Here is a 24,697-nt window from a genome sequence, read left to right as displayed (position 1 = left end):
ATACTGACATCAAATCAAATTAAGCAGATGCTATATGCAAGGTATTCAGATGATTCATCAAGTTTCTCTCTAGCTGCCTGAAATGCCAAATATGAGTACGAATAGACTACCTCAAGGATACATGATTTTTCCTATCAGAGTATTAGAACTAAGAGAAACCTTGGAACTTAACCACCTTAATGATTATTTTTCTTTATGATCACTGCCTCTCAAAGGAGAAACACACCTTCCAAAATTCCTCACAACAGTAATATAAATACATCCTGTATGCCTTGCAAAGTTCGATCGTCAAATTATTTTGCTACATTTTTCGTTATTTCCTTCATTCAACTGTAAACCCTCTATTCTCTAGCAACTACTACGTATACAAAGAAAAACAAGACAGAGCCTCTGCCTCAAAGCACTTCAGAGTGTAGTGAAGGAGCCAGATGCATAAACAAGTGATTACAATACAATCTGATACATGCCATAAAAAAAGTATGAACAAAGCCCTGTGGAACACAAGGGTGCCTGGGAACTCAGGGAAGGCCTCTAGAAGGTAAAGGTATCATCTGATTTTGAACCATTCTCTGATTTTAATGAGCTGTTCATCTCCACTCAGGCTCTCCTCCGAACTAAAAATTTTACATGCATACAGAACCCTTCATAATGCACAGAAAATGTTTTCCTCCTTTGTACTGACATAAAGACTTCAAGACAAATCCATAAATCATTTCCAACTGACTCCAGAATACATCAGACCCACTGGGGGAACTTCCCTTGTTGTCAGTTTTTAAAACGCAGATCAACTTTCTTAATCACTCCTTAGGCCAAAACAGAAATTAATTCACACTCCTTGAGCATGCCAGCTCAAGGGATGGAAGATACTCTAGAAAAACCTCACTGTGGCCTGGAGAAATCTGCTTAAAATTTTTAAATGGCCAATACAATTACTAATATATGGGTATGCAAGGCAAAGGTGGTATGAAAGTATTAGATTTTTTTTTTTTGCCCAAATCAACAAGTGTTTTTTTATCACTGGTACTTAAAACTATCTTGTATATACTCACAATTCAACCAGAAAAAAAAAATTAAAACAAAAATTTTAACCCAACTCCCCAAAAAGGCTTCTTAGAAAATCTGGTGACAAAATTAAGGACAGTAATTATCAGTTACAGAATACACAAGGGAAAACTAATATCTTTTATTCTAAAAGATCCAAATTTCTACCAAAATTTACCTAACTCATCTCCTCACGGTGGGCAAGAACTATCAAGTTGTTTTAATATGTAACTATCAGTAACTAAATGTAAATGTTATTTAACAATCCAAAGGCTTAGGGCAGCAACTGGGATGTCTGTTCAAGGGTGTCTAACACTCTGCAAAATACTCATAATAAAGACTTTTACATTGCATTTCTTTGTCTCCATTTTTATAAAACCATAAGACAGTAGATGCACATTAGCTCTTTATCTGACAGGACGCAAATGAGAAGAGTGCCTATGTGTTTCTCAATTCCTTTTCTTTGAATATATTCACTTTCCACAAAAATTAGAATTGAAGACCCAATTTTCCTACGTGTTTCCTAGAGTTTAAACATTGCATACCCTAATCCACCTCCAGAAAGACAGACAGAAATCTTTATATCAGGACTAGAATCCCACCAATCCCCAACTTAGAGACTATGAAAAGAAAATTAAAATATATCTTAATCATTTTCATGTTCTTGCAAATAAAATTATCAATAAACTGGTCAGGTTTTGAACACCATTAACAGTTGTTAATGCTCATGAACAAAGAGTAATGGAAAATAAACTCTAAAACCCATAAAACTATAGATTATATTCAACTGTACCAGCATTCAAGTCTTTTAAAGGTTTTTTCAAATATTGTTTTATGTAATTTTAAAACGCCATAAAATTAAACCGATGAGCTTCAAAACCAAGAAAGTAAACTTTGTAATGAAATATTTTTTAATTCCAGATTTTTATTTCCAAATGAATTTTAAGTTTTACAGATCCTGTATGATAAACAAAGGAAGTTTAGCTTAACTGTGGACAGCACACATGCAATTTCTTAAGCAATAAACATTTCTGCATCCAGTCTTTTCTGACTCCTCAAAGCTATTGTTCACGGAAAATTAAGACCAATCAGTAAGAAATAGCCAACCATATAATGTAAATACATTTGTCATAAGTATTTTATCTGGTCAACTATTTCTACCATCTCATCCTCATTCAACCCCTAGGGATCTGGGGAGTAATCGCTTACTAAATGACAGTTGATTTCGTTAGCACCTGTCGCCACTCTCAGACGTATCATACAAGTTGGCCAAAACAGCTTGAATTTTTTTTTTTTTTTAAGATTTTGATTCTTTAGAAAGTGGGAACTCGCTAGGCGCGAGTTCACCAAGTTTTCCAGAATACCGTGCTCCTCAATTCCTCCCATTTTCCAAAAGCGACCCTGTGGCACAGACTTTTTGGTGGCTGGAAGGGGGCACACAATGACGCGGGGACTCGACGGAAAGCCTTCCAAACGAACAAAACCAAAAAGGGGGAGAACAGCTCGACCCTGCCCGAAAACTTAACCGAAAGGCGGACGAAAAGGGGAAGGCAGCCCGGCACTGCCGCGTCCGAGCGGCTGCAGCCGCGAGGTTCCAGGCGGCCGAGGGGGAAACGTCAGCTGCGCGGCCACTCCGAGTCCCGTCTCCGCACGCCGTCCCGGCCGCCGCGGCCCCGCCGAGCTTGCGCGCGCGCGGGGAGGGGGCGTGGGGCCGAGCCCGCCCACCCGCGCCCGCGGCCCGGGCTCCCCACGCCCCTCTCCCGCCTGCTGTCAGGCCCGGTGTCACTGCCCCTTCCTCGCGCCGAGCTCCCCCGAGACACAGTCCGTCCTTTGTCTGAGTGCGTACTCGGCTGCGAGGTCCCACCAACTTGTGTGTGCCCCGTCCCACCCGGGCGCTCCCGCCGCGGCGCTCCACACAAAGGAGACTTGGGCTCGGCCGGCCAGCCCGCCCCGGGCACCGGAGCGCCCCCAGCCCAGCCCCGGCGCCCCCGGAGGGGCGGGCACGCGAGAGGACCCCTCCGCACGCCCCCCGCGGGCACCCGCCCCTGCTCCCGCCTCGGGTGTCGGGGGTCCGGCACTGCCCGCCCGCGGGGGGCGCGCGGGTCAGCCCCGACCCAAGGCCCCCCGCCGAGGGGTCTCCTCTCACCCCGCCTGCAAAAGCGGCGCCCGGGAGAGCCCGCTCTGGGCGACACCCGGACGGGCAACGCGGCGGCGGGGATATCCCGGCGCCGCCGGCGCCGTCGCCGCCCCTCGCCGGGCTCCAGAGCCCCGCCGGCCGGCCGGCCCGACAGCGGCGCGTTACCTGCGCCCCGCGCCCCAGCCCGCGCCGCTCCCGCGCGCCGCTCCCGCGCGCCGCCGCCGCCGCCGGGGCCCCACCGCCTTCTGCGTCCCAGTGGGTGTCGGACGCTCCCGGACCGAGCGCCAAACCCGGCAGCCCAATCGCCATCGCTTTTATTTGGCCCCCCCAGTCCAACCAAGCGCCGCCCCGATTGGCGGGACGCGAGGCGGGCTCTCGTCCAATCACAGGGCCCGCCGGGCTCGGAGGCGCCGAGCCAGCCCCACGCAGAGGCGCCCGCGGGACTCGGCCGGGCCGGGCGGGCGGCGCGTGCGCGCGGGCGCGGGCGGGCGCTGAGGGACGCGGCCGCGGAGTGGAAGTGCCGCGCCGTTTCTTTGTTCTTTCTCAGAACGCACGGCGCCTCTCAGGAAGGCGGCGGGCCGGCGGGCGGGGGCGCGGGGCCTCTGGAGCCCGGGCGGCGGGTGGGGGTTGGGCAGGGTGGGGTGGCGGGAACCGGCCGGAGGGCGGGACGGCGCGCTCGCGGCGCTTGGCGGGAACCGTCGCCTCGGAGTTCCCGGGCCGGAGAGGCGGGGCGGGGCCGAAAGCCAAGTTTGAACAGTTCAAAACTCGGGGGTGGTAACGGTTTCAACTGCCGCTCTCGTTTCCCCGCGCGCCGAGCCGGGGCCGGCCGGCGGGCGCGCGAGAAGCGCTACGCATGGGCGAGGAGCCGCGACCCTCCCGCGCTCCGGTGGGGCCCGCGCGCCGCCCCGGCCGGGCCGAGCGTCCTCCGAGCGACTCCCTGTCCGCTCGATCCCCCACGGCCCGCGGGACTTCGGCTGGTGGAGCCCGCAGTGCCCATCGCCTTAGAGACCTGGGCGAGAGTGACGTTCCGGTCACAGATTCCTCATTCAACACGCCTTGTTCAGATCCTTCCCGTGCACGTGTCAACGCGAAAAATCATTTATCAAGGATGAGTGTGGTTCACTTGCCTCGTGCTGATGCCCCTGGAAAATGTTAGGGTAATGACAACACTTTTCAATTATTAAAAGGTGATCTTGGAGTAAACCTGTCTCAACCCAGAGGAATTAGGAATATTCTGCTTAGGACACAAACTGCCCTTTGGCTTTATGGGTCAGTGCAGTTACGATTAGTCCGACTTCTTTTTAGTAGGATGCAGTTATAGGGCGAAATAATCACTCGTGAACTGGGATTTCATACTGAGTTCAGACAGGGTCAGCTATGCACTGTTGAATTAAAAGCTAAAGAAATCGTTATATTTTTTTAATTGACAAAGACTTCATTTTTTTAATTTTTTATTTTTTATAAACATATATTTTTATCCCCAGGGGTACAGGTCTGTGAATCGCCAGGTTTACACACTTCACAGCACTCACCAAAGCACATACCCTCCCCAATGTCCATAACCGCATCCCCCTCTCCCAAACCCCCTCCCCCCAGCAACCCTCAGTTTGTTTTGTGACATTAAGAGTCACTTATGGTTTGTCTCCCTCCCAATCCCATCTTGGTTCATTCATTCTTCTCCTATCCACTTAAGCCCCCATGTTGCATCACCACTTACTCATATCAGGGAGATCATATGATAGTTGTCTTTCTCCGCTTGACTTATTTCGCTAAGCATGATACGCTCTAGTTCCATCCATGTTGTCGCAAATGGCAAGATTTCATTTCTTTTGATGGCTGCATAGTATTCCATTGTGTATATATACCACATCTTCTTGATCCATTCATCTGTTGATGGACATCTAGGTTCTTTCCATAGTTTGGCTATTGTGGACATTGCTGCTATAAACATTCGGGTGCACGTGCCCCTTCGGATCACTACGTTTGTATCTTTAGGGTAAATACCCAGTAGTGCAATTGCTGGATCATAGGGCAGTTCTATTTTCAACATTTTGAGGAACCTCCAAGCTGTTTTCCAGAGTGGCTGCACAAGCTTGTATTCCCACCAACAGTGTAGGAGGGTTCCCCTTTCTCCACATCCTCACCAGCATCTATCATTTCCTGACTTGTTGATTTTAGCCATTCTGACTGGTGTGAGGTGATATCTCATTGTGGTTTTGATTTATATTTCCCTGATGCCGAGTGATGTGGAGCACTTTTTCATATGTCTGTTGGGCATCTGGATGTCTTCTTTGCATAAATGTCTGTTCATGTCCTCTGCCCATTTCTTGATTGGATTGTTTGTTCTTTGGGTGTTGAGTTTGCTAAGTTCTTTATAGATTTTAGACACTAGTCCTTTATCTGATATGTCGTTTGCAAATATCTTCTCCCATTCTGTCAGTTGTCTTTTGATTTTGTTAACTGTTTCCTTTGCTGTACAAAAGCTTTTGATCTTGATGAAATCCCAATAGTTCATTTTTGCCCTTGCTTCCCTTGCCTTTGGCGATGTTCCTAGGAAGACGTTGCTTCGGCTGAGGTCGAAGAGGTTGCTGCCTGTGTTCTCCTCAAGGATTTTGATGGATTCCTTTCTCACATTGAGGTCCTTCATCCATTTTGAGTCTATTTATGTGTGTGGTGTAAGGAAACGGTCCAATTTCATTTTTCTGCATGTGGCTGTCCAATTTTCCCAACACCATTTATTGAAGAGGCTGTCTTTTTTCCATTGGACATTCTTTCCTGCTTGTCGAAGATTAGTTGACCATAGAGTTGAGGGTCTATTTCTGGGCTCTCTATTCTGTTCCATTGATCTGTGTGTCTGTTTTTGTGCCAGTACCATGCTGTCTTGATGATGACAGCTTTGTAATAGAGCTTGAAGTCCGGAATTGTGATGCCAATTGACAAAGACTTCTTAATGAAACTATAATTCTTCGTTTGATGATTTAACCCATCATTTTTCCACCTTTGCTAAATCACCATCCTATTCCCCACATACATTTTGAACCAATTCAGTGTTAGAATTACATGTGGAGGGAAGCCACAGAGAAAAACAATCATGTTCCCAAATGAAAGCACAATTATGAACACATAAGAGTGCAAGAGTAGGTTATGCATCTGAGATGTAACTATAAAAATTCCATCTATCAAACACCCAACAGTCACCAGCACATTCATATTCCGAGGTAAAAAGCCTCCCATCTAGAGCAGCAAATTACAATTGCTTTTTTAAACAGCAATTTAAACCTCAAAAGTTAACTACTTATTCCTAAATTGCTTATCAAATTACTAGTTTTACCTGTACTTTATATTAAATATTAAAACAATGTGGGCCTTATTGAAAGAAAAGTCAAGAAAATCACATGAACAGAGGTTCTCAGAAAGCAAATCAAAGCCATATATAAACACATCCAGCATTGTGTAAATTGTCGTGTGAATTGCTAGGGCGTTTAGAATCAAGGAATGACGTGGATCAAGATAATCCCACCACCCACCCCCCAAAAAAAGAAATCTCAGAAAAGGAAATTTTAGCTGGACGCTGAAGAAAGCATAAGATCTAGATTGAGGAGGCAATAAGGGCAGTAGAGATGGGAATGAACATCTACTCCCAGGATAAGAGCGGAGGGCTCCAACTGGCCAAGTAAGAGAGCAGGTTAGAGAGTTAAGTGGGGCTGTATTAAATATAATATGTTTATAATATGATACATATTTACATTAAATAGAATATGCAGGAGGACTTGGAGCAGGAAGTAGAGACGCCAGTGGATCACAATATTATCTTAGTTCAGGGCTGACATTATTCAGTTAAGCAGAACATTTTAGGTCACAGTGATGGCAGGAGAAGGATAATTTTAAAATATTGCCAAAGGATTTCATTCTCTACAGAGGGCCTACAGTGTGCTACAACTCTGTTTTGTATATGGACAGATGCAGGGAACTTGAAAGGGAGTATTTCGTTTTCAATACTAAGAATAATTTTCTTACAATTCCAAGGATGGAAAGCAAGAAAATGGGAGAGGAGCACTAGTCGCCATGGGGGCATGGAGAAAGCTAGGCTGAGCACAAGGTGAATGCGAAGGGAGAAAGTCACCAGGCTTTTTCATTTCTGTAAAGGTGCTCCGATTACGGCTGTGCTAATACTAGCAGGTCATTCCATCCTCTGTTACAGACAGACATGCACTATTTCAGTTGCAGATAGAAACCAAAAATGGGGAGTTAAGCTCCCCCATGGTTCTTGGGGGAGTAGGAGAAGGTCAAGTGAAAAGTTAAGACTATTAGCATCACAGAGCATTCCTTTCAACCCCACAAATGGTATTTACTTCTCACACATCTCATTTATTCACTCAGCATTCAACAACTATTTATGGAGGGCTTACTAGTTGAAAGACACTGTTCTGGGGCTAGGAATACAATGTGAGCAAAACAGAAATTCCTGCCTTGATGAAGCTGACATTCTAGTGAAGAGAAACACAAAGTAAATGTCGGCATATGAGGTGGTGGTAAATAATACGAAGAAAAAATTGAGATAAAGGAAGAGAATGGAGGGCAAATGCAACAATTTTAAAATAGCTTGGTCGGGAAGACCTCTCTGGGAAGAAGGCATTTGAAGAAAAACTGATGGACGAATGGTGAGTGCCGGGCCCCATGGGCGAACCTGCCTCGTGTGGGAACTGTAAAGGAGCAGGAACAGGAAAGGAGGCAGAAGAGATGAGGGGCACAGACAGACTTTTTGGGCCTGGTGGGCCACTGTTGGGACTTTACATTTTACTTAAAGGAGAGGATTTTGAGCAGAAAGGTGATCTGAGCCTTTAAAGCAAGATCATTCCAGCTGCTGTGTGGAGAGTAGCCAGGAATGGGGCAGGGACCAGACCAGAGGAAGAGCTACGAGTCAGTGACCTCGGCAGGAAGCCCGAGTGGTAACAGAGGAACTGGTAGGAAAACGTTAGACTCTGAATATATTTTGAAGGAAAAGGCAATAGAATTTGCTGACAGATTGGTATAGGATGCAAAAACGAGGTTGAAAACAAGCCTGTGGTTCATAATTGAGTTGGACCCTGGGCGGGGGGGGGGGGGGGGGGGGGGGTGGCGGGGAGTAGGAACAGGAGGGTTTATGGGGATGGAGGTTTGGAGATCAGAGTTTGGTTTGGGACATAGTGTCTTTGAGATGCCTATTTTCAACCAAGTAGAGATGTCAAGTCGTAGCCCCCCGGGCACAGGGGGGATCCCCAAGAGACCAGGTTCAGCCACTCACCACTGACAAAATCCAAAGGTAGAGAGAGGAGCAGTGGTGAAATGAGAAAGGAATTTATTTCAGTGAGGCCAGTGATGTGGGAAACAAAGGCAGAAGGAAAATTACTAAATTTTCTTACTACCTACAGCCTCTAGGGGCTCAACTGCCTCTAAGTTAATACTTTGCTAAGGCCAAAGGCAAGCTTAGCTTGACCCCCAGGATCCTGTAAGTCTACTTTAACATATAAAAAGTACTTTAAAAATTTCCTTTATCCCTAGCCCCACCCTCCAGACATGTGTTGGCCATCATCCTCCAAGCATATGGCCCACTGATACACATCTGAAAGGTCTCGTGACTGAGGTTTTATCAGACGATAATAAACGACCTTTTCCCAACAATAGCTAGCCCCCCTCAAGGTCCTGGAAACCTTGCTTCCAAAATTCCTTGGAAACTTGGGCTCTCCCTAACCTCCTTCCAGCTTGAGAGTATATAATGGGCCACTCCTCGTGACCCTGGTGCAGCTCTTTCTGCCCACAGGTCCTGTCCTCATGTTTTACTAAAACCACCTTTTTCCACTGAAGATTTCTCAAGAATTCTTTCTTGGCCGCTGGCTTCAAAGCCTAACGTCTTTCCTACATCAGCCAGCACAGGGAAGACAGTGAGTGGACTGACAACTCAAAGACTGTCTCCAAAGTGTTGAGAATACTTCTGGGTGCTTTTAAGGAGAATATGGGACAAAGGTCAGTAAGTAGAGGTAGGTGGGCAGAAAAGGTCACGTCATTATTGTCTTGGGGTCCATCACGGTGGGGGGGCGGGTATTGCATCTTGCTGGTTCCAGGGCTAAAGGGGCTAGTTTCCGTTCCTATCAGAGGATGCTTTGCCACAGGGTCTCACCTGAGGTAAGAGATAACCTGGAAAGAAGGACTTAATTAGGAAGTTCGAGGTCAAAATGGAGATGGTAAAGTCCTCTTTCAGAGTAGATGGTAAGTTTTTTGGGGAGGAAAACTCTTCCTGGAACAATTTGGGTCCTAGTTATCAGGCCCTGCAAATTAATTGACAACAGAGTAACAGGAGAAAAGTTTATTATGCATGCAGATAGAGTAACTCCCTCAACAGCTAGAGGTAAAAGTTTATATAACCTGCTTAATAAAGGGGAGAGAAGAAAAGGGGCTTAAGTTTCCAAATGCTGGAAGGTTCTGATAGACTTGTTTAAACAATTGGTTTTGGAGTGTCCCAAAGCCCAAGGCACCCCAGGCCAATCAGCTCCCAGACTGGGTTCTTGGGAGGGAGTAGATAGGAACTCCTAGGGCTCAGGTAAGAGAAGTTCTGATAAGTTGTCTTCAATCTCTGCTGTAGTTCAGATATTTTCACTTTGATGCCATCTTTAGACCATTTCTGGTATAAATAAGTCCCTCCATTATACAAGTATGGAGTTAGGGGAGAGGTCATGACGAGGAATATCAGTTTAGAGCTCATCAGCTTATAAACAGCATTTAAAACCAAGGACATGCATGTAGATAGAGAAGTTGTTCACGGTGCACCAACATGAAAAGGAGACCATGAAGACAGAGGGAGTAACCAGTAAAAGCAGCAAAGAGGGGATCCTGGAAGTCAAGGGAAATTACGTTTCAAGGAGGAACATGGTAACATGCTGCTAACAGGTCAAGGTCATTGAGACTTGGCTCTTGGGTGACATCATCTGGAGGTCATGGTGACCTTGATGAGAGGTTCAGTGGATGGTTGGAGGGGGTTCCAGAATGAATGAGAGAAGACTAGAGACAGCAGTTACAAATAACTGTCAAGGGTTGTGCTAAAAAGAGAAGGAGAGAAAATACAGCTGGAAGAATAAGTGGAATCAAGAGAAAGTTCTTAAGATCTTCAGGAGAAGGAACATACCATATTGGTATTCTGATGAAAGATCCAGTGGAGATGGGGAAATTGGCGATTTAGGATTGAAAGACTATTGCTGGTGCAGCATCCTTGAGTGTGTTAGAAGGGGTGGACTCCGGACCTGGAACAGGTGAAGAGGGGTGGGTCCTAGAGACACAGGGGAGCACTCAGCCTTTGCCAGGAGCATGAGCAGAAAAGTGTGTGGACACAAGGCAGGTACATGGAGAGATAGGTAGAAGTTTACATGTGTTTGCAACAGACACCCACTGGTGACTGAGAATTGGTAACTGAGAAGGGGACTCATTCTGTTAAGGTGAAAAATTATTTTGTGTATCAATTCATTCTTCTTGGTCATTTTAAAATAATTTATCAGTCCCAACCAAGACTAAAAAAAAAAAAAAAAAAAAACCTGATGACTTTGGTTTTAAGCATAGGGAGCACAGAGCAAAAGTAAAAATGTAGGGGCACCTGGGTGGCTCAGTGGGTTAAGCCTCTGCCTTCGGCTCAGGTCATGATCTCAGAGTCCTGGGATCAAGTCCCGCATCGGGCTCTCTGCTTGGCAGGGAGCCTGCTTCCTCCTCTCTCTCTGCCTGCCTCTGTGACTACTTGTGATCTCTCTCTCTCTGTGTCAAATAAATAAATAAAATCTTTAAAAAAAAAAAAAAAAAAAAAGTAAAAATGTAAAAGTTTTGGGAGGACAAATGGAATGCCATGGGATATAAATTTGGGTAAAAGATGTGAGTTCATCCAAGAGAGGAACATCAGTTAAAGGTCTGATGAGTCATGTAAAGAACAAGACTGGCATTACCCTGCAGGGTGAACAGCCCAGGCTGGGCAGGGGGAGGTGTGGCATACAGAGAAATCTTAATTAAAAGAAAAAAAAGTAAGATAATTTGGTGGGTAGTAAGATAATTTGGTAATTTCATGGGTACCTAGGAGGCTCAGTTGTTTAAGTAACTGCCTTCGGCTCAGGTCATGATCCCTGACTCCCAGGATCGAGTCCCGAATTGAGCTCCCAGCTCCACTGGGAATCTGCTTCTCCCTCTGACCTTCTCATGCTCACTCTTGCCCTCTCTCTCTCTCTCTCTCAAATAAATAAATAAATTCTTTTAAAAATAATAAATAAAAATTTTTTAAAAGATAATTTGATCATGATTTAAATTAGCCTGACCTTTTAAGAATAAGGTGGAAATAGTCACCTCCAAAAAGCCAAAGGAAGGTGTGATAAGCAGAGCCTCAAAAACACTCCCAATCATCACTGCCTCCTGACACTCACCCCCTGTGCAATCCACTCCCCTTGAGTGTGGGCAGGACCCTGATCCGCCTCTAACCAATAGAATGCAGCCAGAAGAGTGATGGAGTATCACTTCTGAAATTAGAACTGCCTCACACCTCTTTTTCCTTCCCTCTCTCTCTATCTCCCTCTCTCTATGTCTCTTTCATCCCTTCCTCTGGATGAAATAAGCTGTCATATCAGTTTTCCCTCATACTTCCACCACCCTAAATTCCAGCCATATCGCGCTCCTCATGTTCCTCAACACAAACTCAGTGAAATTGATCAAGGTGTTACCATTTCATTTTAAGACTTTTAAAGAGAAATTTGATCAAGTCAAATGAATAGATTATAACATATTTGATGATTATAACAAGATTCATTATGTAAAGATTAATTAATTATAAAGTTAGCAAGGTCCCTGGATACAAAGCTAGTTTACAAAAATCAATTTCTTTACGCCAGCAATGAACAAAAAGGAAATTAAACTTAAGTTTAAAATGAAACCATTTAGGGGGACACCTGGGTGGCTCAGTGGGTTAAGCATCTGCCTTCAGCTCAGGTCATGATCCCAGGGTCCTGGGATGGAGCCCTGTGTTGGGCTTCTTGCTCAGCAGGAAGTCTGCTGGGGATTCTCTCTCTGTCTTTCCCTCTGCCCTCACCCCAGTTCCTGTTCTCTCCCTCTCTCCCAAATAGATAAATCTTTTTTTTTTTTTAAGTGAAATCATTTACCTTTTGAAAGCCATCAAATACCTAGTAAAGAATCTGATGAACAACAAATACGCAAGACCTATATACTGAATATTATAAAGCAATATTGGGGGAAACTACAAGGAGACAAGTAAATGGAGAGACTATCATTTTTATGACTTAAAAGACGCATAGACTCAACACAATGCCAATCAAAATCCCAGCAGGGTTTACGGAGGTATGTGTGCATGTGTGTGCATATGTGCATGTGCGTGTGTAAATTGACAAGTTAATTCTAAAATACACGTGCAACACAAAAAGCCAAGAAGAGCCAAAGCAGTCTTGAAGAATGAAGATGGAAGACAGCACTACTAGGTATCAAACCAAGATTTTTAAAGTGATGGTAATTAAGACCATGATACTGGCACAAACATGAACAAATAGGGCAATAGGGAGATAGAGTCCAGGAACAGACCCATACCTCTATGATTACCTGACTCATGACAGAGTCAACCTGGCGGTACAGTGGGAAAAGGACAGTCTTTCCAATAATCAGTACTAGATATCATTTCGGGGAGAAAATCTTGGCCTCTACCTCACACCAGATGGGTTACTGATCTAAATGTGTAAGAAAACATAGAGAAACATCTTTATGATCTTGGAGTAGGCAAAAAGTGCTTAAGCAAGACCCAAAAAGTATTCAGCAGAAGGGGGAAAAACGATACTTTGAACTAAATTAAAATTAGGAACTTCTATTCAAGACACCATGAAACATTGAAAGGGTAAGCCAAAGATTAGAAGAAATCCACCATACTCCCATCTGACAAAAAAACGGTCATCATATAAAGAGCTTCTACAGAACAACTTCTAAAAAGCCAAAATATTAGGAAATGATCCAAAAAACACCAACACAACACTTTAAACACAACACAACACTTTAAACACAACACAACACAACACTTTAGGAACCCTAAAAGAGTAGATACACAGAATTCCAATCAAATATAAAAATGTACTAAATTTCACTAGTTACCCAAGAAATGCAAATAAAACTGTAATATAATAAATACTACTATATATCTACTAAAATGGCTAAAACAAAAAAATACAGAAGATATCGAGTGTTGGCAAAGATGTGGAACCACCAAAATGCTTACTATCCTGCTAACTGGAGAGCTGGTTCACAAACTAGACCCTGTCCTCAGAGGGTAGGGAGAGACCAAAGAAAGAAGACCACAGGGCGCCTGGTGGCTCATTGGGTTAAGCCTCTGCCTTCGGCTCAAGTCATGATTCCAGGGTCCTGGGACTGAGGCCCACATATGCTCAGCAGGGAGCCTGCTTCCTTCTCTCTCTCTAACTGCCTCTCTGCCTACTTGTGACTTCTATCAGATAAATAAATGAAATCTTTAAAAAAAAAAAGAAAGAAAGAAAGAAAGAAAGAAAGAAAGAAAGAAAGAAGCAGACCAGTCCTGATTGGTGGGTGGCAAGTCTAATAAACAAGGGAATTTACACACAAGGCTCATCTTGAACCATAGATCTCTGCCTCCACTTGCCAGAATCTCAAAGGTTCATATAGAGCCCTTCATGGGGTTCAGCACCTGTGTTGTCCAGATGGTGTTCATAACATCCTACTCTCTCAAGGCTGCATCCTCAGAACAGTTCCCACAGTGGGAACGATGGGCGGAGCGTCAATTCCAAGGGCAGGAGGGATGGAGGAACCTCCCAACTGCCGGAGTCCAGCTTTCAAGTCAACCACATTCACGTCCTCTTGATTACCTCCTCTAAAAAGGAGTAAAAATTGGTATAACCGCTCTGGAAGATGGAGAAGAGATGACCTTGAACAAATATTGAAGACTCTATACCTAGTTGTTCTCCTAGGTATGGATCTAGCTATATGTGTATATGGACATAGGTAGGAATGTGTGTATATTTACCAAAAGACACATACCCGAATGTTTTTAAGAGCACTAATACTAATGGCTACAAATGTGGAAACTATCCAAATGCCCATCAACAGCAGAATGAATAAATTGTGGTAAATTTCATAATGGGATGTCCTACAACAATGCAAATGAACAGTCTACAGCTACCTGCTTGATGAATAAATCTGCTCAACATAATATTGAGTGAATGAAGTCAAACAAGAAAATATGTATCATAGGGGCATCTCAGTGGCTCAGTAGGTTAAGGCCTCTGCCTTCCCTTGGGTCATGATTCCAGGGTCCTGGGATCGAGCCCCGCATAGGGCTCTCTGCTCAGTAGGATCCTGCTTCCTCCTCTCTCTCTATGTGCCTCTGCCTAACCCATGATGTTAGAAATCAGAACAATTGGTTATCCTTGGCAAGAGTAGGGACCAGAGAGAACAGAATTTCTGTTCTGGGGTGCTGGCTAAACAAGTTCATTCCCCTTATGAAAACTCATTTAAACCATTTCTGTTTCAATGTTATACTTCAACAGTAAGTTAGAAAAAAAAAAAAAAAAAAAAAGATCAGGGAGAAGAGAAAGAACCAGCAAAGAAGACTGAAGCAGACAAACCATGAAGAAAGAAGAAACAAACGTGTAATCCCCAGAAGGTCACTTGAAAATAGTTCATCAAGGACATCTGGATGGCTCAGTAGGTTGAGTGTCTGCCTTCTGCTTGGGTCATGATCTCAAGATCCAAGTCTCCCTGCTCAATGGGGAGTCTGAGTCTCCCTCTGCCTCTTCCCCCTTCTCATGCTCACTCACACGCCCTCTCTCTCTCTCTCTCTCACTCTCTCTCTCCCTCTCTAGTGAATAAATTTTAAAATGTTTAAAAGAAAATAGTTCTTCAAGAAAGAAGAGATATATCCAGGATACATAAAGAACTCTAACAACTTAACACCAAAAAGACAAATATTCCATTAGGAATGGATAAAGAATTTGAATAGACATTTCTGCAAAGATCTGTGAATGGCTAATAACCATGTGAAAAGAAGCTTACCATCATTAGTCATCAAGGAAATGCAAGTCAAAATCACACTGAGGAACCACGTCACGCCCTCTAGGACGGCTACAATCAAAAAGACAGACAATAGCAAGTGTTAGCAAGGATGTAGAGAAATTGGAAAACTCCTACTTTACAGGTGAAGTGTTAAATGGCATAGAGACCAAGGAAACCAGTCTGGCAGTTATGGAAAATGGTGGGCAGAGCACCCTAAGAACCAGCAGTTCCACTCCTAGGAATATATCCAAGAGAAATGAAAACTTAACAACACAAAAGCTTGTACGTGAACGTTCATAGCAGCAATATTCACAATATTGAATAGTGAAAATAAGCCAAAAGGTGAAGGCAACCCAAATGTCCGTCAACTGAGGAACGGAGAAACAAAAGGCAATACGTGCGTACAATCAAGAATTACCTGGCAGCAAATAAGAATGTGGTTTCAACACAAGCTACAACAAGGATGAAACTGTAGAATGTCGTGATAAGGGAAAGGAGCCAGAGAGAAAAGGCCACCTATTGTGTAGTTCCAGTTCCGTGAGATGTCTAGAAGGTGAGAATCTAGAGACACACAGAGTAAATTAGCCATGCCTGGGGCTGGAGGGGACTAAGGGAGGAAGGGGGCAGTGACCACTAAATTGTACAAGGTCTTTGCAGGGATGACAAAGGTGTTCTAAAGTTAGATCATGATGATGGTTGTACAGCTCTGTAAACACTAAAAACCACTGGATAGCACAATTTAAAAGCAAGACTTTCAGAATATATAAATTCTATATAAATTGCTTTCTTTTTTAAAAAAGGAAGCAGTGATTACTCAGAGGAATGAAGCTAGGAGAACTTGTTTGGACATCTTTTCTACAAAAAGATCCTATTTCTAGAAAAATATTTGCTCATAAGGCGAGTTGAAGACCGCTTACTTAGTGATAAAATAAACCCTCCATGCATTGAAAGAAGATGTCTGCATCATCGATGAAAGCCTCAGGAAAGGCAGTTGTTTGAAAGTGAGGTCTTAGAGCCTAAAAGGCAACAAAACAGTAGTTGTCTCACCATCAAACTTACAAGCAAAGCCCAATACAATCTGTGAGATGAAAGTCTGTTCAGAGATATCTTTGCATAACTCAAGAATATAAACTTTTTTAAAGATTTTTAAAAATTTTTATTTATTTATTTGACAGAGAGAGAGATCACAAGTAGGCAGAGAGGCAGACAGAGAGAGGGGGAAGCAGGCTCCCTGCCGAGCAGAGAGCCCGATGCAAGGCTGGTTTCTAGGACCCTGAGATCATGACCTGAGCTGAAGGCGGAGGCTTAACCCACTGAGCCACCCAAACGCCCCCAAGAATATAAACTCTTATCACAAACTCTTTATCCTTCTTTTAGGTGGTTCAAATATCTCACTACCAGTTACACACTAGTTCAAATTCAATTCCAGATAGTGTTCTACTTATTAACGACAGGGGACCTCTTACATTCGTCTCTGTGGACTTTGCTGTACTTCGTGCTGTGTCGTGTGTACGGGCTGTGCCTGGTAACGATGGACTGGATAAGGGACTGTATGAATTAGTGAATCAGCAAACAAAAGAATGAGTGAACGAGTTATATGAAATATTTTTTGTTCTAAAATCCCCTGAATCTATGCCTCCTTTTCACAGATCTGACCCAGGAGCTGAAGAAATATAGAATCTTTTCTATGTGGTTTTCCCTAATTTGGTGGCATATTGTATCATCTCTTGGCTCTAAGAAATACTCAGGCAGTATGGAATTTTGTTTAGGGCTGTTCCCAAAGCCAAACACAAAAAAAATCCTTAAAAGCAAAACCAAAAATCTCTGAGGTGTCCACAAAAGAAAATGCAGCGTTCTCAAAAGAAATGAAATCTTGCCATTTGCGACGACGTGGATGGAACTAGAGTATATTACGCTGAACGAAATAAGTCAATTGGAGAAAAACAATTATCATATATGATCTCCCTGATATGAGGAAGTTGAGAGGCAAAGTGGGGGGGGTTGAGGGGTAGGGAAGGAAAAAATGAAACAAGATGGGATCAGGAGGGAGACAAACCATAACAGACTCTCAATCTCACAAAACAAACCGAGGGTTGCTAGGGGGACAGCGTTAGGGAGAGGGGGGTGGGGTGATGGACGTTGGGGAGGGTATGTGCTATGGTGAGTCCTGTGAAGTGTGTAAGCCTGGCAACTCACAGACCTGTACCCCTGGGGCTAATAATATATGTTTATAAAAAATTAAAAATTTAAAAATTAAAAAAAAGGAAAAGCAGGAAGCATTTTCATCACCACACCTGGAAGGATTAAGAGAGAGTGAGAGGGGGGCAGAGCCTAGTGAGGAAAAGAGAAGAGACTCCACCAAATACAGACAAGAGATCTGAACTCTTCAGGCTGGAGACATGAAGGTTGAGAAGCGAAACAGGAGTTCAAACTCTCTGAAAACATGCGATCTGGATAAAGTGAACCCAGGTTTGGTTTGGTTTTGTTCTTCAATGAATCCCAAGATGTCTCCATTAAGAAGTACTGCTTGTATTCTCTACAATGTATATTGAAAACAATTAAGAATTACTTCATTTGGTAAGTAACAAGCTTAAGGAACCCATTACCCCAAAATACAGTATAATTAGACAAACATAAAAGAGTCGATTTAAAATGTTAGCATAAATGTTTAAACGTCTAAGCCATACATGATCGTTTATTCACTCAAAAGACATTTACTTAATGCTTGGAGAAGTATTTCTCAAGAAAGCAAGAAGAGGGGCGCCTGGGTGGCTCAGCCAGTTAAGTGTTGGACTCTTGGTTTTGGCTCAGGTCATGATCTCAGGGTCGTGAGGTTGAGCTCCACTCAGCACAGAGGCTGCTTTTCCCTCTCCCTCTGCTCCTCCTCCTCCTCCTCCTCTCTCTCTCTCTCCCTCTCTCTCAAATAAATAAATTTTTAAAAATCTTTAAAAACTTGGACACCTGGGTGGCTCAGTCGGTTGGGCATCTGCCTCAGGCTCAGGGTGTGATCCCAGGTCCCAAGTCCGGTCCTGCTGTCCCAGGTCCAGGCCAGTGCTCTCCTCATACTCGTGAACGTCCACAGTGAGTCTGAGCTGAAAGGTTCCCTCTACCACCCTGTGTCCTCCCGCACCTGGGGACCAGTGGGCAGAGGGCCACCGCCCTTCGCCGGAAGAGGACACCAGGCTGGACGGACTTTGGTTTTAGACAAGTTGCAGGACAGTCTGTTGTCACGTAGCTTTGCAACTGCAGACAGTGGCAGTGTTCTGACTGTTGGCTCAAGACTCATTCCTACCATTAAAAGAAGAACGTGCTCCAATTGGATATTTTTAATATAAGGAATGTTTCCAACTGCAGAAATTCATTTCTAACTTGAGGAGAAAATATTTTCCCACTGATGAAATTTATCGACGTGATGTATAATCTTTTGGGAAGAAAAAAACCGTAGCAGTGAGGAAATGTCAGCCGGGAACCATATGTTTAAGCAGCAGCCGTTTTATGGGGCACCTGGCTGGCTCAGTCGGTTCAGCGACTGCTTTCCTCCCAGATTATGAACTAGGGTCCTGGGATCAAGCCCTGCAGGGGGCTCCCTGTTTGGTGGGGAGTCCGCTTCTCCCTCTGCCTGCTTGTCCCGCTGCCTGCTTTGCCCTCTGCCAGACGTTCCACCTCTCTCTGTCAAATAAATAAATAAAATCTAAAAAAAAAAAAAAAAAAAAAAAGAACATTGCACTGGAAATAGACCTATAAGTCACTTTTTGAATACTTTCATACCATGATCATCCTAGGATAATCTTAAAAGAATGATCAATGACTCAGTGTATGTTACAAATGCAGATAACAGTCAACACACTCTGGCAGAAAACTTCTCAGTAAAAAGACATTCGCTTCCCCTATAATGTTAGTATTTCTCAACAATCATATTATTTTGTAAACCAAGGTCCTTGTAACATAGGCTGGATTCTAGCAGAAAATGAGATTACTCAATTTTTTCGAAGGTGTGAAATCATTACTACTTTCAGACCACAATAATTGTATGTGCTTTAATAATGTTTTTTTTTTAAAGAATCCACTCTAATGTCTATTCCCGATAACTGTTTTTGTATACCAAACGCCCCAGCCAACACTGCTTTGCAGTATAAACGAACCAATTTTATAGAATAGAATTCTATCCAGTAGAAAGCTACTGTATTGTAACATTTATGTGTGAATGTCAACATTCTTGTTTTAATTAACTATCTTTTTTGCTTTGGATTATTAAATGAAATGAAAATTTCCCATAGCCTCTCTTCCAAAGAGAATGACTTTCACCATTTCGGTACATTTGCTTCTAGTCTTGAAAAGCAACTTTTTGATTTAAATTTTTATGATTTTTTTTTAAGTCATCTCCGCACTTGACATGGGGCTTGAACTCACAACCCCAAGATCAAGAGTCACCCCCTCTTCTGACTGAGCCAGCCAAGAGCCCTGATTTGATTTCAAAACTTTTTTTTTCTTATTATAAAAGGAATACATTCAAGAAATCAGCCAAACGTTCTTGATAAATTTGTGTTTTTCAAAATACAACACTCGTTGAAATACAAGAATCTGAGGAAATTGGACTCATTTCTGCTGGGAATGTTAAGTGACCAATCTCTGAGGAAGGCAGTGTGGCAGTTTCTCTCATTAATGAATAAATCTGGGACCTCTGACCTAGACACTCCATGCAGGAATCTTTCCCACAAAAATTCTTGTGTACGCACATAAAGGTAAGGATAGTCACTGAAACACTGTTTATAATAGAAAAAAATTAGCAAACAGCTTAATATCCATCGTTAAGGATAGAGTTAAATGAATGGTGATACAGCCTTTATATATATACTGTGCCATTATTGAAATGAATGAGATTAAGTGAATTAGATCAAGTTTATTTTAAAAGTTTTTGTATTAAAAACATGACATCAACCAACATACACTGATATTTAAGAATCTCCCAACAGGCTCCTGGGTGGCTGAGCTGGCTCTTGGTTTCAGCTCAGGCAGTGATCTCATGGTCCTGGGATCCAGCCCCTTCTCCCTCTCCCCCTCCCCTGGCTCTTGCTCTCTCTCTCTTAAATAAATAAAATATTTTTTAAAAAAGAATGCATTCAGGGCACCTGGGTGGTTCAGAGGATTAAAACCTCTACCTTCGGCTCAGGTCATGATCTCAGGGTCCTGGGATCGAGCCCCACATCGGGCTCTCTGCTCAGTGGAGAGTCTGCTTCCTCCTCTCTCTCTCTGCCGGCCTCTCTGCCTACTTGTGATCTCTGTCAAATAAATAAATAAATAAATAAAATCTTTAAAATTAAAAAAAAAAAGAATGCATTCATGTATTACTTACATGGTTTTTAATTTTATTTAATTTTTTACCAAATTTTCAAATTTTATTTATTTATTTTTGAGCCGAAGGCAGACGCTTAACCGGCTGAGCCACCCAGGTGCCCCTAAGATTTTTTTACTAAGTAATCTCTACACCCAACAAGGAGCTCGAACTCACAGCCTCAAGATCAAGGGTTGCTGGCTCTTCCAACTAAGCCAGCAGGTGCCCTGTCTTATATGTACATACTTTAGAAAGTGAAACTGTATAATTCACTTCTTCATTCTCAGAGACCCTATTAATTTAGTATTTTAAAATACCATTTCTTAGATGATAATATATGATTATTAAACATTTAGATGATGTCAAAACATAATTAAGAAGATAAAAATCACCAGAGATAGCCTCTTGTACTTTTTTCTATTCATATATATGAGTATATATAGATATACATATATATGTATATATATTTTTTAAAACAAAATTGAGATCATACTGCATATATATTCTAAATCCTAATTTATTCTTCATTTAATATTTTATCATGACAGTATCATGTGGTTAGAGTTTGGAAACATGATTTTTAAATTATGAAATAATTCAAGCATATCAAAATATAGAAACTCATATGGTGAACACCCATGGACCCACTGCCCAGCTGAAGAAATAAACATGACAGATTAATAAACTCCATTTGCACACTCCTCAACCCCATGTTCCCTTCTCTCTCTTCAGAAGTAACGCGTTGGTTTGAATGTGATATTTGTGGTTCCCATATGAGTTTTAGACATTTTACATATAATATACATACATAGAAGACAATACATAGCATAGCTTTGCCAAAAACATGACTTTTAATGCCTGATTAACATTCTATATTATAGACATGCTATAGTTACTCAACTTATCCCCTGCTAGTGGGCATTTTAGAACAAATGGCAGGGCGCCCGGGTGGCTCAGTTCATTAAGCATCTGCCTTTGGCTCAGGTCATGATCTCAGGGTCCTGGAATCGAATCCTGCATTGGGCTCCCAGCTCAGCAAGGAGTATGCTTCTCCCTCTGCCTAACTCCCCCCCACTCATACTCTCTCTCTCTCTCAAAACAATAAAGAAAATTTTTTAAAAAAAAATAGAACAAATCGCATTTTTACTTTCTTTTCTAGGTAAAGATTTTAAAGTTGCTACAAAGAAATGTAGTCTCCTTGGTAGAATTACTCTAATTCAGTCACAAACTCCAGAGCCAAACCCACATTTCCCACGTCTTCTTTAGTTGGCTCGGTTTTCAGAGAACTTATTTGCAAATCCACTGTGAAAAGAATATTGCAAGGCTGGTTGGCAAAAGAAGCCCTGGGCCAGGGCTGGGCCTTTGGAAGTCCTGTTCTGGGACTCTTGCTTCTCCTGTGCACACCACTGGTCTCGCAAGCTACACCCCGGACACAAACAACACAGGCTGTCCCCTTACTGCCCTTTGTCAGACGGGGACAGCAGGCTTCTCTTTCCAACTTGGACTCTCCTTCATAATGGGGTCATTCTCCACCTCCTGCTCTAATCTAACCATAATCTCCTTTAGTCTCTAGGTTTGGATTTCTCCAAATAAGTCAGATATCTGTCCCCTGACGTGACATGTCATCAAAACGATAGTCAGTTCCCAGAAGTCACTAAGTATATCAGTCACCAGGAAGTCCAACAAAATAACCATATGAGTCTTTGAATAAATACACCAGAATTTCTATGCTCTCAACCACCTAGCGGTCCACTTGGAGAAGGAATCATTTATTCCAGCCAGTGTCCAAATTCTCTTTGAAAACCTTTTGAAATGGCCTTCATGAACCCAATCTCCTAAATGGTGACAAACCTCTTCCTCTGGACAGTAGGATGGCAGAGCTGGTGTCGAAGGAAGCCACCCTGTCCGCCAATGAGGGGACACTGGCACACCGTTGTGACGTCGAGCCCCATGTTGGGTGTAGAGATTACTTAAAAATAAAACTTTAAAAACTTAAATAAATAAAAATAATTTGAATCTCACACCTCCTAGGGAACTCAATCACCCTCCCATTTCCATTAGTCATCCCCAAAGTACCCCCAAATCATGCCATTCTTTTTTTTTTTAGATTTTTTTATTTATTCATTTGAGAGAGAGAGAGAAATAGGAGAGCACAAGCAGGGGGAGAGACAGAGGGAGAAGCAGACTCCCCGCTGAGCTGGGACCCCGATGCGGGGCACTGTCCCAGGACCTGGAGATCACGACTTGAGCCCAAGGCAGACACCCTACTATCTGAGTCATCCAAGTGCCCCCAAATTATCCCATTCTTGTTGAAGAAGCAAAAATACATACTGGTTGAAGGAATAACTATTGACTTGTGGGTCATGTGAAAACATTTTGGGGCTTAAAGGGTGTGCTTGACTATTCCCCGTTTATACCACAAGTATTTTTTTTTTACCCTTTTAAAGGGATGTATAGCTTAGAACAAAGCTATAAGAAAAGGACGACCACTCAAATGACTGTTGAAATCATTTCAAAGTCCAGAGACTCATTTTGTTCAGATCAATGAACAAAGGATGAGTTTGAAAATGGAACAGCAAAATCCGATCCAGAAAGAGGCTTTTTGAGGATCTGAATTCTGGAAACACTCTTCAAATGTTGCTCCGTGTGCTGAGCTAACACTGGGCTTCAGAAAAGTATGCAGAACATAACAGAGAATCAAGGAGACCAAAAATGAAAAAGTCTTTTAAGCACCAAAGGGACATGAAGACCGCCCGCACGCTCCTCAGCAGTCCACAGGGGAGCAAGGAATGCTGGGGCTAGGACCCGCCGTGTAGGGAGGCAGCAGGTGAACTGGGCACAAGACTTGAGGCTGCCAGGCCACTGTGAGCAAGGCTGGCCCAGGCCACACTGGTTTGAAAAGCCAATGAGGCCAGTGACAATCACGGCCCTAGTAAATGAGAGAGCTCAGAGAGAGCATTGCAAAATTCACATTTGTTTTGTACAACGCATTCTTTCGCTAGCAATCAACCCAAATCCTCAGGATATAATGCTCAGAAGCAATTTCGACAGGCAATTTGCTATATGACAACACACAAAAATGCAGTACAGATGCATAATTTGTTTTATTTCACAACATTATGTTTCACGATATCAGTTTGGCTGCTGCGGCTTCGCGTGCCAACCTGGGCTAGAACAAGGGCACGAGACGTGCAAGGAGCAGCCATGTGTGTCCTGCTAAGCACGTGAGCGCTAACGGAGCCTGACCAGGTTCAAGGGCTGGCCCTGGGAGCTGCGCTCTTAGCAGGTTATCTACCCCAGGACTCAACTTCCTTCTCTGTGAAATGGAAAGAATAAACAATTGCCACTTCATAAGGTTGTGGCGAAGACTTAAACAAAAGAGTGTACCTGAAGAATGTGGCTATTGTTTTAGCTACTGTTGCTAGAAATACAGGTCATGGGTGTCTGGGTGGCTTAGTGGGTTGAAGCCTCTGCCTTCGGCTCAGGTCATGATCTCAGGGTCCTGGAATCGAGCCCGGCATTGGCCTCTCTGCTCAGCAGGGAGCCTGCTTCCCCCTCTCTCTCTGCCTGCCTCTCTACCTACTTGTGATCTCGCTCTCTGTCAAATAAATAAAACCTTAAAAAAAAAAAAGAAAGACGTGTCATTAGCACATTAGGGATCTTATAAATACAAACTCTCAATAATCCCATAGTACAATGACAATAATAATGACGATAAAATAACATTTCTTTCCACAGAAACACAAGGCTAGCTCTGGAAAGGTATAGGACTAGGACAATGGGGGATGGTGATCTTTTCAAAAGCACTGTCGAGATCGTTTTTATAAGCATAGCTTAAATCATGTTCCATATGAGCAATGCTATCTCCCACACCAGGAGTGCTGGGCATCTCTGTTGCCTAAGATAATTCCTTTAATTCTCTATCCTGTCCTCTCGGGTTCTAGGAACCGTGCAGAACAACATCGGAGGCTGTTCCTGTCACCAGCTCCCTTGCCCTACAGGGCAGCTTTGTTTCCCCAGCTCTTCTCTGCCCTGTCCTGCTGCGCACTTTGCCCCGTGACTATGCAGCCCAGCACTCACGTCCCCTTCCTACACCGTGGATGTTGGGT

At 43.4% G+C, this 24,697-nt stretch overlaps 1 protein-coding gene across 2 annotated transcripts in view; it reads right to left on the bottom strand.

The window, feature by feature from the left end:
* Positions 1-3,480, bottom strand: part of EZH2 (enhancer of zeste 2 polycomb repressive complex 2 subunit) — a 65,603-nt gene extending 62,123 nt beyond the window's left edge. The window contains exon 1 of one of the 2 annotated variants that reach the window (XM_032305707.1): positions 3,344-3,480. The gene's annotated coding sequence lies outside the window, so the exon portion shown is untranslated. Of the gene's footprint in view, positions 1-3,187; positions 3,305-3,343 lie in introns of those variants that run through there. The other variant, XM_032305703.1, reaches the window with a different exon arrangement.
* Positions 3,481-24,697: the final 21,217 nt, after the last annotated feature.

The sequence above is a fragment of the Mustela erminea genome, chromosome 11, assembly GCF_009829155.1.
Source record: "Mustela erminea isolate mMusErm1 chromosome 11, mMusErm1.Pri, whole genome shotgun sequence".
In the NCBI taxonomy this organism is placed as follows: domain Eukaryota; kingdom Metazoa; phylum Chordata; class Mammalia; order Carnivora; family Mustelidae; genus Mustela; species Mustela erminea.
Note: the sequence above shows the minus strand (reverse complement) of the source record. Positions and strands in the feature narration are given on the sequence as shown.